This window comes from Nomascus leucogenys, chromosome 24, assembly GCF_006542625.1.
Source record: "Nomascus leucogenys isolate Asia chromosome 24, Asia_NLE_v1, whole genome shotgun sequence".
Classification (NCBI taxonomy): domain Eukaryota; kingdom Metazoa; phylum Chordata; class Mammalia; order Primates; family Hylobatidae; genus Nomascus; species Nomascus leucogenys.
The window spans coordinates 11491525-11505146 of record NC_044404.1 but is presented as its reverse complement, the minus strand read 5'-3'; the positions used below and the strand labels follow the sequence as shown (position 1 = coordinate 11505146).

General features: G+C 57.9%; 1 protein-coding gene across 2 annotated transcripts in view; it reads left to right on the top strand.

The window, feature by feature from the left end:
* CASZ1 (castor zinc finger 1) overlaps positions 1–13622 on the top strand; it is a 160824-nt gene that overhangs the window by 104175 nt on the left and 43027 nt on the right. The gene's annotated exons all lie outside the window — the stretch shown is intronic.

Genomic DNA, 13622 nt, shown 5'->3' with positions numbered 1-13622 from the left:
CTGCCTCTTTAGCCCCCACCCTGGGGGGTGGTGATGGACCAGACGGACTACTCAGCGTAGGCATCTGGGTTTGGGGGCCTCTTGTGGGACAAGGCCCGGGGCTCCAGGAGGCCTGGTGCTCACCTGGGGCAGTTTATCCTGATATTTTGGTGTTTTCTTGGTTTTAATCTAATTCTTTCCAGTGTTTTTGCCTTCAGCTCTTGCGGGCTTCCCATTGGCCCTGGCTATTGAAACCAGATTTTGACCAGGACCCTCACGTGCTAGGCTGACAAAAGCAGCTGTCTTCTTAAATGTTTTAAAAGAAACAAACAGCCCGATCATTCATTGAGACTGATCTCTGAACTCTCCTGGTTCATTGATGGGATAGGTGATACTGGTGGCTGTTAGCGTTGTTGTTTATAATAGGCCTAAGTTCACAGCATCGGCCCTTGGGACCCATGAGCTGATATCTGACCTTCTAAGGTCAAAGGAGAATGGGCAGAGAGACAGGAGGCAACCCTGAGGGGCCGAGGATGGGTGGCACGGTGGCCAGTGAAGAGTGAAGAAGGGCCTGTGTTTGTTGGGGGGAGGTGTCGTTTGCAGAGTTTGAGGACTGTGTGACACCAGGTGTGATCCTGGCTGGTCTGACGTGGAGGGCCTCGGGACCTCTGTGCCCAGGAAGGGTGTGACACCCCCTGCTGGGCAAAGTGGTAAAGGTGTCTAAGGCCACGGCTGCCCCTCCCTGCCCTCCACTCCCACAGAGAACCTGCCCGCCCCCACCTCCAGTCGGTGTCTCATTACCTCCCTCTCAGGCCCCACCCCCTTTCTTCGGAAATGGGGCCCCCACCCATCCCAGCCAAGAAGCAGACCTCAGAGATGGGCCTGGTGGCAATGCACCACCCCTTACCTGGGGCAGGCGAGCCTCTACTTGTGGGCCAACACACGGGACCCAGGCATTACAGAGCTGGAAGGCAGGCCCTCTGGTCGGCCTCCTCCTAACCCGGGTGCCAGCTGGAGCCAGCGTCCCTCCTCCTGCCATCCACCAACCAGTCCCTCCAAGTCTGTCATGGGGGCAGTACTCTAAAGCCCTTCTCTGGGGCGTCCTGACTGGAGCGAGGGCCTCCCAGCCCTGGTAGGAGGCAGGTGGCAGAGCCTCTTGTGGCTTCTGTACTGGGCCTTAGGGAGACTGACTTCTTCCAGCACTCCAGGGACAGGCTCTGGAAACTTTTCCTAGAAGCTAGAAGGGACCCTGAGGTCAGCGGCTTCCTCCTGTAGCTGGAGTAGAGCACTCCCAGTGGGACTCAGGCCTGGACTCTGGCCACTCGGAGGGGAGGCCCAGGGTGGCAGAGTTCTGACTGTTTCCTGGAGGAGTCATCTGGTGATACCATCTCAGTCTCTTCTTTGAACTTGGAAGTTTCACTTATAATCTCAGAACTTAAGAAGAAAAGCAATCTTCCCCCCACTTCACCAAAAAAGGGAAGCAGATGAGGATGCTGAGATCCCCTCTGAGCTGGTCCCTGGGCTGACTCCATGCTCATCTTCAGGAGCTGGGAACAGCTCCCTCAACTTCATAGTGCATGCGGGATACAGCCGGGGCCATGGGCCTCGTCTCTGGCCAGGGCTCGTGGCTGGTAAAGTGAGGGTCCCTTCCTCTGGGGCAGCATGGGCAGCTTCATCCGAGGGCCTCTCTGGCATAGTCCAAGGCCAGGGGCACAGGCCCCGAAGGGCTGCTGGCATCACGGGCCCACCAAGCCCCTGATCATAGGTTAACATCCCCTGCAGCCTCGGGCACATCTAGGTCCTGAAGGCCTTCAGCCACAAGGAAGTCAGTGGTGGGAGGGCCAAGCCTTCTCAGGAGGGGACACAAGGACCTCAGGATCCTCAGGGGCCATGTGGACCCCCTTTCCCCCAACATAGTTCAGCCAAGGGCTGGATCAATCTGGACGTCTTTAGCAATAAAAAATGCCGATGTCGTCCTAATTCACCAGGCCCCGAGATGACAGCAAATTTACATTTTTTAATTAAACTAGCAGCCAGTTTTTATGAGAGGGGGTTGGGTTATGCAAATCAAATGGTTGTGTACGGAAGATTAGGAGAGTTTGGGAATAAATTCCACAAATGCTAATAAAAAAAAAGGAAAGAGAGAGAGGGAGGGAGGGAGGGGAGAGAGGAAGAGAGGAGGACATAGTTCCATTAGGCCCTTTTAGAGTGATTTCCCTGGGGGAGGGAGCGGGGAGGGGGAAGGGGAGATGGGAGGAAGCTTTCAGACACAGGTACATCCATCCTGCAGTTGCGAAGTTCCCAGAGTTAGGCCCCACCAATCTGATTCCCAGGCCCTGAACACAGCTAGAAGCCAGGGTGAAAATGGCGGTGAAGCACAGGTGGAGCTCTTAGCAGGCGCTCGCCCTTGACTCGTGGGGATCTGGTGATAGTTGCCCCTTCTCTTCTTGAGACGAAGGGGTGGGGCTGTCCAAGGCTCGGAGGAGCCAAGATAGGCTCTACAAGGTCAAGGGCCAAAGAGGCAAGAGGACAAGTTTAAAGGGATGGCCACCGACTGCAGGGGGAGCCAGTGAGGGACAGTGCTGCCCATGTGTCGCTGTGGCTGCAGCCTTGTCGTCAAGGCGGGTCAGTGGGAGGAAGCCCGGCCGGTTTCTTTCTCCTTCTGGGGCTCCAGGCCAGGACCCCCTTGCATTGCCGGCAGATCCCCCATCGCAGACGGCCCAGGCCTCAACTGTGGGGAGGCCAGGAAGTGTGGGATCAGAAGCTGGGCCAGGCTGGCTCATTTTCCTGATTCTCAGTAGCCCCATGCTTTGAGAGCAAACTGTCTTGAGGTAGGCCGCAGACTTCTTCTAGATGGTGTCTAAGCCGAGAGAGCAAAGAGCTTGGCATCCCCAACCCAGCTCCAGTGTGTGCTGCTCAGGCCCCTGCCCTGAGTGTCAGCCGCCTTCAGATCAGACCTTCCATGAGCCGCCAGGTCAAGGCCAGAGCCTTGCCAAGTGTGGAGGCTTCTAGGAACGTCACTAGCTCTGGTTACACCTTCGACCTGCCAGGCACCGGGGATTGAGAAGGTTCCTGTGCTGTTCTGGAGGAAGAGATTCCATGCCGGGTTTAGGGCAGAGCAGATTGCTCTCAATTTCTTTCCTCCAGCCTTTACTTGGCCAGATACACCCACTCAACCAGTCTAAGCTGGGGCCAGCCCCTGTAGCCAGGTTGGGCACCGGTTTTGCCAGTCTGCTGCAGGGGGTAGGTGCTCTGGGGCCATCTTGGCAGAAAGGAGCTGTCAGAGCCCGGGACAGAAGGGGCCATCTCAGAAGTCATGAGTTTCCTGGTACCATTCAAACAGAGGTTTGTGCTGTGCACCGGTTAGTGACATTTGGAGGGACTTGCACATCAGATGACCTTTAAGATCTTCAGCTCTCTGACTCCCAACTTGGTTTTGTTCAGTGGGGCAGTCCTGGCGGGTGGGAGTAGGGGGTGAGTGGACGAGGTGAGGAGCACATTATTTGGACCTTTTCTTTGGTAGAAAGCATTGGAGACAGGCAGCTCTGGGCTGTGAAGTGACCCTTTGAACCAGCCCTGGTTGTAGTTGCAAGACGTCAGAGGAAACTGAGGCTAAAAGGCCTAGCATAGCCTTTCCTCCCCAACAAGAGACAGAGGCAGAAGGGCAGGTCCAAAAGGCTCCCTAGAGAGACCCCACCCCGGGCCCTTTTTCCCTGGTAGGGACCAGCGAGGAGAACCCATTCGCTCTCCTCTCCAAGAAAGGCACTGAGTGTGGGTGTTACTCAGACCTCTCTACTGGCCTTGTCGGTGCTACTGGTGTTCCCCCAGCCCCCACAGCCCCAGAATCTGGCTGAGCTGCAGCTTGGGTTTTTATGATGGAAAAATAAAATAAATGCAGGCACCTTTGGAGGGCTGAGCCACGCAGCGGCATCTCCTCATGAAAGTGGCTGCCCTGGCTCAAGGCTGTGCCCACTGCCTGAGTAGGGGATTGGGTGGGGCTTGGAAAGTCTCTTGGCCCCAACTCCTCTTCTTCCTGGGTCCTGCCAGGCCAGTGGTGCAGCCCCAGCCTCCATCAGCCTCCTCTAGAACGGCTGGCCCAACACTCTGCCAGGGCTCAGGCCATTTCTCCACCTGGCCCACCCCCCATGACCCCAGGCCCCAAGGCTCACCTTTTAACACGGCCTTCCCCGAGCTGATTTTTAAACCCTGACCACCCTGGCCGCTGCTACCACCTCTTCCTGCTTTTCCTCCTTCTCCTCCTCATCTTCAGAGGGGGAAGGAAGTTGCACTGTAGTAATTACCGCCTGTGGGTCCCCACGGCAAGCAGCAGCTGTTCTGGGGTAGCTGGGCCAGGGTACAACGAGTAGGGAGAAACTGGGAGCAGGAGGAGGGTGGGCAGCCCCAGTGTGCAAAAGAGGAGGGGCAGCCTCGCCGGGACCACCTGTGCAGGGCAGCAGCTTGGCGGTCTGGCGCACACCCCTCTGGCTGCCTGGCCACAGAACAGCACCCTGACACCCTCGACTCAGCAGGATGTATGGTCTCCTGTTGGGGAAGAGACCCATGCGGGAGGCGAGGCCTGAAACCCAGGAAGCATGGGAGGCTCTCTTGCAGCAAGAGGGATGGAAATGAGGACTGCCCGGGCCCCTGTGTTGGCAGTGTCTGCCTAGTGGAGGGAGAGGAGAGGTCTGCTGTCCCACCAGGCCGAGGAGCCAGGGGCCAGGGACCAGGCAGCTTTGTGAAAGAGTGGCCTTAAGGGACCTCCCTCCGCTACCACGCTTTCTAGACTCCTAGCCAGCCCCTTCTCTCTGCTCCTTGTCCTCCCTCCCCCTCCAAGAGCAGAACTCTTGCTTCCCATTTTGCAACCACGTTTTTCTGTCTTTTTCATCCAGGCCACCCAGCTCCCTAAAGCCGGGCCCTCCCTGCTACCTTTCTTGCCCCGTGCAACCTTTCCAGCCTCACACCCCATTGGCCCTGGAAAAAGATAAGAGAAGCTGCTGGCTGCGGGCCTGCTGTTCTGAGGCTCTGGGTAGACCTGTGACGTTGCTGTGCCAGGATCCAGCACTCAGACTCATGTGCCCTGATCCCCAGGAGGCCAGGGCCCTTGTTTTCCTCTGCCACGGCTGCTCCTAATGGTGACCATTAGATGGTAGCTGGTGTACTGCCACCTCCTCCCTGGGCCTGGTACGGGCCGGGGCTCACGCCTTCCTGCTGTAAGTGCTGGTGGAACTGATTGATTGATGTGCCTCTTCCCCAAGTGCCTCCCCGGCTTGTTAGTGGGGGCAGAAGGAGGAAGGCAGGAAATGTTGGCCGATTCCCTTGGGATCTGGGTTTTAGCTCCTTCGGAGCTTTCTAGAGCCTGGTTTACAGGAAGGAGCGAGGCTGGGATTTGGGACGACGTGAAAGGGGCAGGGGAGCCCTAAGGATAAAGACAGGAGTGTGATGGTTGAATGGGACCCACAGTAACTCCTAACCATGACCATGGCCTGGGACTGGGACGTCAGTCTGCTGTCCAGTGGGGACAGGATGGCCGAAGCCAGAGGGTGATCCGGGCCCTTCTCCACTTCCTCCCTTGCCCATCTCCCTCTCCCCTTTTTCTCTCCTCCTGAGCAGACCTCACCGCTGCATGTCTGCCCTCTCTCATTCTCTTCCCCGCTTCCGGGATCCCTCCAGCTAGACAAACCCAGGTCAGGGAGTGAGGCCAGAAAGCCAGGGATACACCCACACTGAGGGCCAGCCAGGCGCCAGGGCTTCAGGCCTCTGCCCTGGGCGTGGTATGTGGGCCACTCCTGGCCGGGGCATCTGCTCTTAGAATGTCCCACAGGCCTGATTCTGGGGTCTCCTCTGGCCCTCCTGGGCCCTCCCGGGCCCTCCCGGTGCTGTAATCACTCACCTGCTGACACCCTTCCTAAAGCCAAGAGGGCCCTCTCTTGATGCCACCTGGCTGAGGCTGGGGCACTGCCTGGCTTTGGAGGAGAAGGCGGGAGCCGGGAAACGGACACATTTTGTGTTTCCAGACACCAGGTGTTCCCAAAGGTCGCCTGGCCTTTTCTTATGGGGCTCTTTCGGTGAACTAAGGCGGCCCTGGGAGGGACTGCGCTGTGTGAGAATGGGGGACTGGAGGAGCCTGGCAGAGCTTTAGGTAGGGGGACCCTAGTGCAGCGGGAGAGCAGGAGGCATCCCAGAGGCCGGCTGGGAGAGACTCCTGGAAGTTTTGTCACCAGGAAGTGCCTCTTCCCCGCAGCCGTGATCCTCACCGCCCTCTAGCCCAGTGCCTCCCTGTCTGTCACCCCTTCAGCCTGGGAACCCAAGGCCACAGGAAGCCAGGGGCTGCCTCGCGGAAGGATGACCCAGCTCTCCACTGCCTGGCAGGGGGCGCCCCAGGGCATCTGCCCCCGTCCTTTTAGGTGTGGGGCAGTGTGGTCAGGAACTGGTCCAGGCCTTCTGGTCACGGGTGGGGGAGGGGCAGCCTAGCGTCCCCGCCCCCAGAGGTTCCTTGGCTGAGTTTGTTTGCCAGGGTGACCTGTTTAATCATCTCATTTTCTGGTGGCCGTTTATTCCTCGTTTCCACGGTTACGGCCCCATTAAGGGGAGAAGCAATAAGGCGGTGAGTCAAACAGGTAATAAAAACATGCAGAGCCCCTGTGCACCAAGAGAGGGTGGCGGGGAGGGGCGCAGTGAGCTGAGACGGCCTGGGGGAAAGCCCAGGTGACACCCTACCTGCCTTGTCCTCCAGAGGCCCAGAATGTCCCCAAGACCCAGTCCTCGGCTTAGAACTGTCCCCAGCCCTTGGTCCCCTGGGCAACAGGCTGTCCCAGGTAAAACAGGAAGGAGAAAGGTGAGAGGGGGCGTGATACGAGCCCCCCCCCAGGGCTACCCCACAGCTGGTGTGTGACCTGTTTCCAGGCCCCACCTCGTGCTCCCTTGGTAGGGGCGGGGGATGATTTCTGACATTGGTTTGAGCTCTAGAATTTTTTTCTGCCAACTTTATCAGAAAGCATATTTGTGGTGAGTGCTGCTAACAGGGCCAGTCCGGTGAGTAAATATTCCTGGTGTGGACGGCCGTGTGACCTTGAGAGGGGAGAGTACGGTGGTGCGGCCAAGGGCATGTAAGGAGAGGAGAGGATGGCCAGGCACCCACCGGCCCCTGTGCTGGGTGGGGGCCCCTTGCTGGGAAGGGGTCGGGTGGGGGCCACGGGGTCAGGTTGGCCCCAGTAGCCTCTTCCCAGCAGCATGGTCTACCTCAGGCCCCAGTGACACCAGCTGGAGCTGGGTTGTGTGACTTGCTGGCTGGGGGACAGGCCGGCAGCTGCCCCTGTGGGCTCCCTTCCTCTGGTAAATGGAAGCTGAAATGAAAGTCAGCCTCTTTCCGGCTCCTCTGAGTCCAGGGGCACGTGCCTCCCTCCCAGTGTCCCCTCCCTGTCCTTCTCAGGAGCTTCCTGGGTATCCCCAGCCCTTCTGCCCTGCCCTTGAGGTTTTTGAATAAGCAGAGGCAGTGGGCTGACTGGAGTGGACAGGGGGAGGCTGGGGTCTTCCTGTTGCCAGGAAGGGTGGGGCTCAGGCAGGCATGGCAATGCCAGGCCATGCGGGGCCAGCTTTGTGCCCGGGGGCCGAGGATCAGTGGCTCAGAGAGCAACAGCGGAGGCCACTCTGAGGGCTCCCAGGTTGGGGAGGAGCCTCTCTTCTCTCCAATGCCATGCCCCCTGACAAACTCACCCAGGTCGGTGTCTCTGATTATTAATTTCAAAGTTGATTTCTGACGAGAGAGAGAGGGAGGAAGGTGTGGGAAATGGGGGAACCCTTTGGCTGGGAAATGCATCTTGGGAATGGGCCTAGATGCGTGAATATTCCGATCAAACAGTTAAAAATAGAACACACTACCAAGGCCCCAGCTGCCGAGGTTTTTCAGCAACTGTCACCAGCGGGTTCATGGGGCAGGTGGCACTGGAAAGGAGTTTTTCCACAAACGGCAAATATCAGAGATGCCAGTGTGCCCCCCACTTCCCTCCCAGTTCTCCCCAGACTCCCCTCTAGGGCCTGTGCAGCTTCAGGGCCGCCCTTCTCCCCTGCAGGGTCCGGCCGCAGCGGTGAAGTCATCGCCAGATGCCTTGGTAATTGCTTTAAGAATCTAACTTAAAATAAGATGAGAACTTATATTCCTGGGTAAGGAGTAATTTCCCATGTAATAGTAAATTAATGAAAGGATTATACCAGGGGGCCTGGCGGGGAGGCCGTGCTCATCTGATAAATGCGAGGATTTCAGGCAAGACAGCTCCATTCCAGGAGGCTCCCGACCTTTGGTCCAGGTCCCACACTGGGGGTTCCCCTTGGGCTCCCCCGTGGGCGGCTGAGTTGGGAGGACACATTCCATGTGTGCTCAGCGTCCCTCTCAATGATGGGAACCAGCTTTTCAAAACCTACAGATGGGAGAGGCTCAGGTCTGGCCTCCACGGGCATGAGAGGCCCTGTGTCATCAGTTCGCCCAGGAAAGAGAATTTCTGACGCCCGAGAGCGTGGGCCCCCAGGAGCAGGTGCGAGTTAGACTCCAGGCCGAGTTCCCAGCTCTTCGACTGGGTGGTCAGCATCGTGGTGTCTCGCAGTGGGATGACCAGCCACCCCAGTTTGCCCAGAACCGCAAAGACCCATGTGTGTGAACCCCCTCGGTCCCGGGCAAACTGGGAGGCTTAGTCAGCCCTGTTTGGAGGCAGGAGGATGGGCTACTTGGCATGGTCCCACCCTCAGGGTCCTGGAGAGCCCAGGCACCTCCTGAATGGACCATGTCTCTGTCCAGGAGGAGGACTTGCAGCTGGCTCCACTTAAACCCCCTTGCACTACCAAAACTTTCTCCCAGGCTGCTGCGTTCCACTAGGCGCGTGTGCTGGGGCAGGCATGCTCGTGTCCCCTGCTCCCCGCCCCCTCCAAGGCATGGCAGAGCACTACTTGGAAGCTTGACCCAGCCTAGAAAAGGGCTTGCAGCTGTGATCCCATCCCTTTAACACTGAGCCTTCTCCCCACCACATATCACAGTCCAGGCGGGGCTTCTGGAGAGGATGTGGACAAGGCAACCCCCACCCCCAAGCCCCTCACTCCCCCACCACCGTAAGTTTATCAGCGCCTTCCTTCCGAGAGAGCCACACCTAACATCTCATCTCTCCTCATCAGTTCCCTTGGAGGAAGACAAGGAGCTGTCCCATTTCCTAAGTGGGGAAGCTGGAGGCCCGGAGATACTGCTGGGTTTGTTCCCAAATGCTAAATGCCAGAGGACTTGGTGCGCGGCGCCCCTGAGCACTGTTCCAAATGGCAGCACTGAGTGAGGACACACAGGCCCCCAGCTCTAGGTATCTACCGTGCTGCCTGGCCCACATCCCCAAACGTCTCTGGCCCCCATGTGTACCCCACCTGTAGTCTGCGAACTCATCCCTGGGCTGCAGGGATGCAAGATAAAATGTAGTTGTTGATGCAGATGCATCTTGAGCTTCTGAGGGAAAGCCTCCTTTTCTAGAGGCATCCCTGAGTGCCCGTCTTTGCAGCAACGAGTGCTCCCGTCTGTCCGCAGGGGAGAGTTGCAGGTGGGTGGTATGCACTCCGACTTGTCTCTCTGGTGAAATGGAAGTGAAAGGACTGGACGCAGAGCCCTTCAGGAAGCATGTCTAACCGAATGGGCATTCTCCTAGGAGACAGGTTCACGATGCATGTTTGCTGGGTATGTTTCTGTGTAAGCAGAGACTTTGCTGGAAGGGAAGATGGGGACCTTGCCCCCTGGTTCACTGGGAGACCATTTGCAGTTCAGCTCTGCGGTGGGTGTCTCCACTGGCTTTCTTTGCTACTAGAGGTGATGGGGCTGCCTTGGGAACTCCACGTGATAAACTCACTAAACTCACGACTTTGCAGGCAGCTGTCCCAGGTGGGGTTTTTGCCTGGGGGCTGTATTGAGTTTGCCCAGGTCTTTGCTTGGTTGTAATCTGAGAGTGAACCGGCTTCTTTCCCAGTGTAGACCACACTGTGCTTCAGGAGGTGGGGAAGATTCGTGCTGCCCTTCCCCCACACCTACCCCCAACCCAGAGGAAGGAACGTGGGGCAGTAGGGCTGAGAATTCCTAGTCTAAACAACCCAGGAAAGCACGCTCAGAGAGCCAAGCCAGAACCCCAGATGGTGTGATCCGATTGTAACTGGAAGGATGGTGGCTTTGGTTGTTAGATGTTATGTGGCCGTTGCTGTTCAAGCAGACAGATTGGTGACTTCCAGACTGCAGAGATCAGAGCGGGCTCTCCTTTATTTATCTTCTCATACCCGCAGGGTTAGGGGACCGAGTGGAATAGCTAGAATGGACAGACAGGCCTGGAGAGCCAGGCACAAGAAGCAGGGGGATGACAGGCCCCGGCCCAGCCACACCAAGCGCACCACGCCTCCAGGGGGCCATGTGGGGTTCTTTCCCTGGCCTCCCTGATAGGAGGAAGGATCACTTTGGGGCTCCTCGGGAGGCCTTCAGATGGAGCCTCAGGGCCAAGAGCCCAGAGAAGGAGACGGAGATGTTTTCTATTTCCGGGTCCCTGGGGGGCCCAGGGGCGGATTGAGACAGGCTCCTTGCAGGGAAGGTGTTAACAAACAGCAGGTGATTAAACATGACAAGCGGTGACATTTCTGTTCAGGGTTCTCAGTCCCGGCAAAGCCAAGAATGAAGCTATAAACCCTGACATTTTGTGTTATGCACTGAGAGGTTTTTAATAGACCTTGCTCCCTCTTCCCCACTCAACTTCTCTCCCTCCTATGCTTCCCCTCCCGGTATCCACTGCCCCACTGGAAGCTCCTGCCTCCCGGATTCCGCCGGGCCCCCATGAGCCTTCCCGGGCCCTTGATCCACAGACCCTCCTCCCTCTGCCCCTGCAGGGCTGAGTACAACCCTGCCCTCTGCCTCTCCCACTTCACGGTGATATTTCCCGTTGCCCCTTCTCCCTGTCCCGACACCCCCCACTTCCCTCCAGCCTTCACTGTCTCACCTCCTGTTTTTGGGTCCTGATCTCACAGCCTCACCCTTAGCTGCGGCTGTCCCAGTTGTCTGGGACAGCAGGTGGCTGTCCCTGTGTGTTGTGTTTATAACATTTTCAGACAAACTTGAAAGTGGGTGTAGGGAGATGGTGGGGCTTGGTATGGGATTTTCCCCCATCTTTTTTTCAATCCCCTTTTCTCCTTTTGGGACAGGGACAGGAGGTGGAGGGAGAGAGTCGCACTTCACTGCAAACAGTTGCAGGATTTATTCAGAAAGGGACTGGCCAGCAACAGTTGTTCCTCTCGCCACGAAATGTTCAAACAACTGGGGCCTCTTTTGTTCTCTGGGTAGAGCCCTGTGAAGGGCGTTTGGAGGTGAGCCTGGGGCTCAAGAGGGCAGGAGACCCAAGAGAGGGGGCTTCAGCTCAGTCCCACCCAGGGAGTCCCCACCCCACCCCTCCAGAAAAGGCTCCTGGAGCCCCGAGGGGGTCAGTCCAGCAGCCAGGCCACATCCCTGGGGCCCAGCGCCGCCCTAATGTTCTCCAGAAGCACTGGATTTTCTGCATTCACTCAGTAAATATTTGTTGGGCCAGACACAGCGCTGAAACGGTGTCGTCCCAAGGACGGTCTCGTCCCAGGGATCTTGCAGTCTGATGAGGCAGAAGGCTAATTAAACAAGTTACTGGCCGGGCGCGGTGGCTCACGCCTGTAATCCCAGCACTTTGGGAGGCCGAGGGGGGCGGATCACGAGGTCAGGAGATCGAGACCATCCTGGCTAACATAGTGAAACCCCGTCTCTACTAAAAATACAAAAAAATTAGCCAGGCATGGTGGCGGGCGCCTGTAGTCCCAGCTCCTCGGGAGACTGAGGCATGAGAATGGCGTGAACCCGGGAGGCAGAGCTTGCAGTGAGCGGAGCTCGCGCGTCACCGCACTCCAGCCTGGGCGACAGAGCAAGACTCCGTCTCAAAAAAAAAAAAACAAAAAAAAAACAAGTTACTACGAAAGTGCTAAGACTAGGACAGGGTGCAGTGAGGACAGAGGGAGAGGACAGTCCCGGGAGGCTGCCCAGAGAAAGTGAAATGTCAGCTGGGACCTATGAAGGCTGTGTAGGAGGAGGGGTGGCGGGGCCCTCAGGTGAAGGAGCAGTTTCTGCCGCTGAAGGGGCAGCGTGCTGAGGGCCTGGCAGGGAGAGGCGGGTGCTGCCTCAACGTGGGCTGGCTGGCAGGTGGAGTAGGGTCTGGGCTGTGCCCTTTGATCTCTGAGTAACTGACCCCGTACATGCTCTTCCATCTACCCTTCCACCATCCCAACCCACCTGGGCCAGGCATGGAGGTCAGGGTGAGGATGGGGATGGGGGTAATGGATAAAAGACTTTAAGGAAAAAAAAAAAAAAGGCCAGGCATGGTGGCTCCTGCCTATAATCCCAGCACTTTGGGAGGCCAAGGCGGGCAGATCACTTGAGGCTGGAAGTTCGAAACCAGCCGGGCCAACCCCGTCTCTACTAAAAATTCAAAAATTAGCCAAATGTGGTGGCAGGCGCCTGTAATCCCAGCGACTTGGGAGGCTGAGGCAGGAGAATCGCTTGAATCCAGGAGGTGGAGGTTGCAGTGAGCCGAGATTGTCCCACTGCACTCCAGCCTGGGCGACAGAGTAAGACCCTGCCTCCAAAAAAAAGAAAGAAAGAAAGATGGGGGTGAGGCCCCAGTCCTGCCCCAGTGGGAGGGGGAACGCCTGGGAAGTCAGCGTGTGTCCCCAAAGACTGGGGCTGCGTCTGCTTTCCCGCTTCCTAGTCCCTGTTGCTGGTGACTCATTGGTAGTGGGGTGGGAGGGAGGCTTCAGACCTGCATGGAGGAACTGGAGCCCAGGAGGACCCAGCTGGGCTCAGCAGCGAGTCCGTCTGCCCGCCTGCCCCCTCACCTTCTCCACCCGCTGACCTCAGGGCACAGCCGGGGTGTGGCCTCTTGGACGCCCTCCTCCAGCCCGAAGTTGCCCTACCCTTTGTGCTCTCAAGTGTGAAACAATAATGCTGGAGCCTGTGACACTGCACCCCCTGAGACCCAAAGCCATCCTCCCAGGATCCCTAGGGCAGAGGGGGCAGTGCCAGTAGCTGCTCAGGATGTATTTGAGAAACTCACCCAAGCCAGGAGGAGAGGATTTGAGTTCATCTTTAGAGCAGGACTAGTGAGGAGCCTGCAGACTGACCTGTGGGTCCCTGGTGTCCAGAAGAGAGGCCCTGGAGGTCCAAGTTCAGCTCCTTCCTCTACCCCCAGAGCTGGCCTCGCACCCCCCTCCCCCCCACCCCCCGTCCCCCCTGTGCCATCCAGCCGGAGCCATGCGGCAGCATCTTAAGGCCTTCTGCCTGGAAGGGGCTCTCCTGGCCCTTAGGGTACTTCCTTCCCCGCTTACTCAGCCTTTGCCCAGAGGTCAGGCCCAGGACACCCCACCTTCACATTGGTTCCCTGAGAAGGAAGCCAGGCGGCATAAAGCCATCTCTCCCCTTCCCCAGCCAACCCCACCCCAGCCTTTCTGCAGGAGTTGGCCTGGGATCCTTAATGCCACCCCTTGTCAGTCCAGACCCCCCAGAGTCCAGCCAGGAGTCCCCTAAGGGCCAAGGGGCTCAGCCTTCCTCCCTCACTTGGCAGCTGGGTTTGGGACGG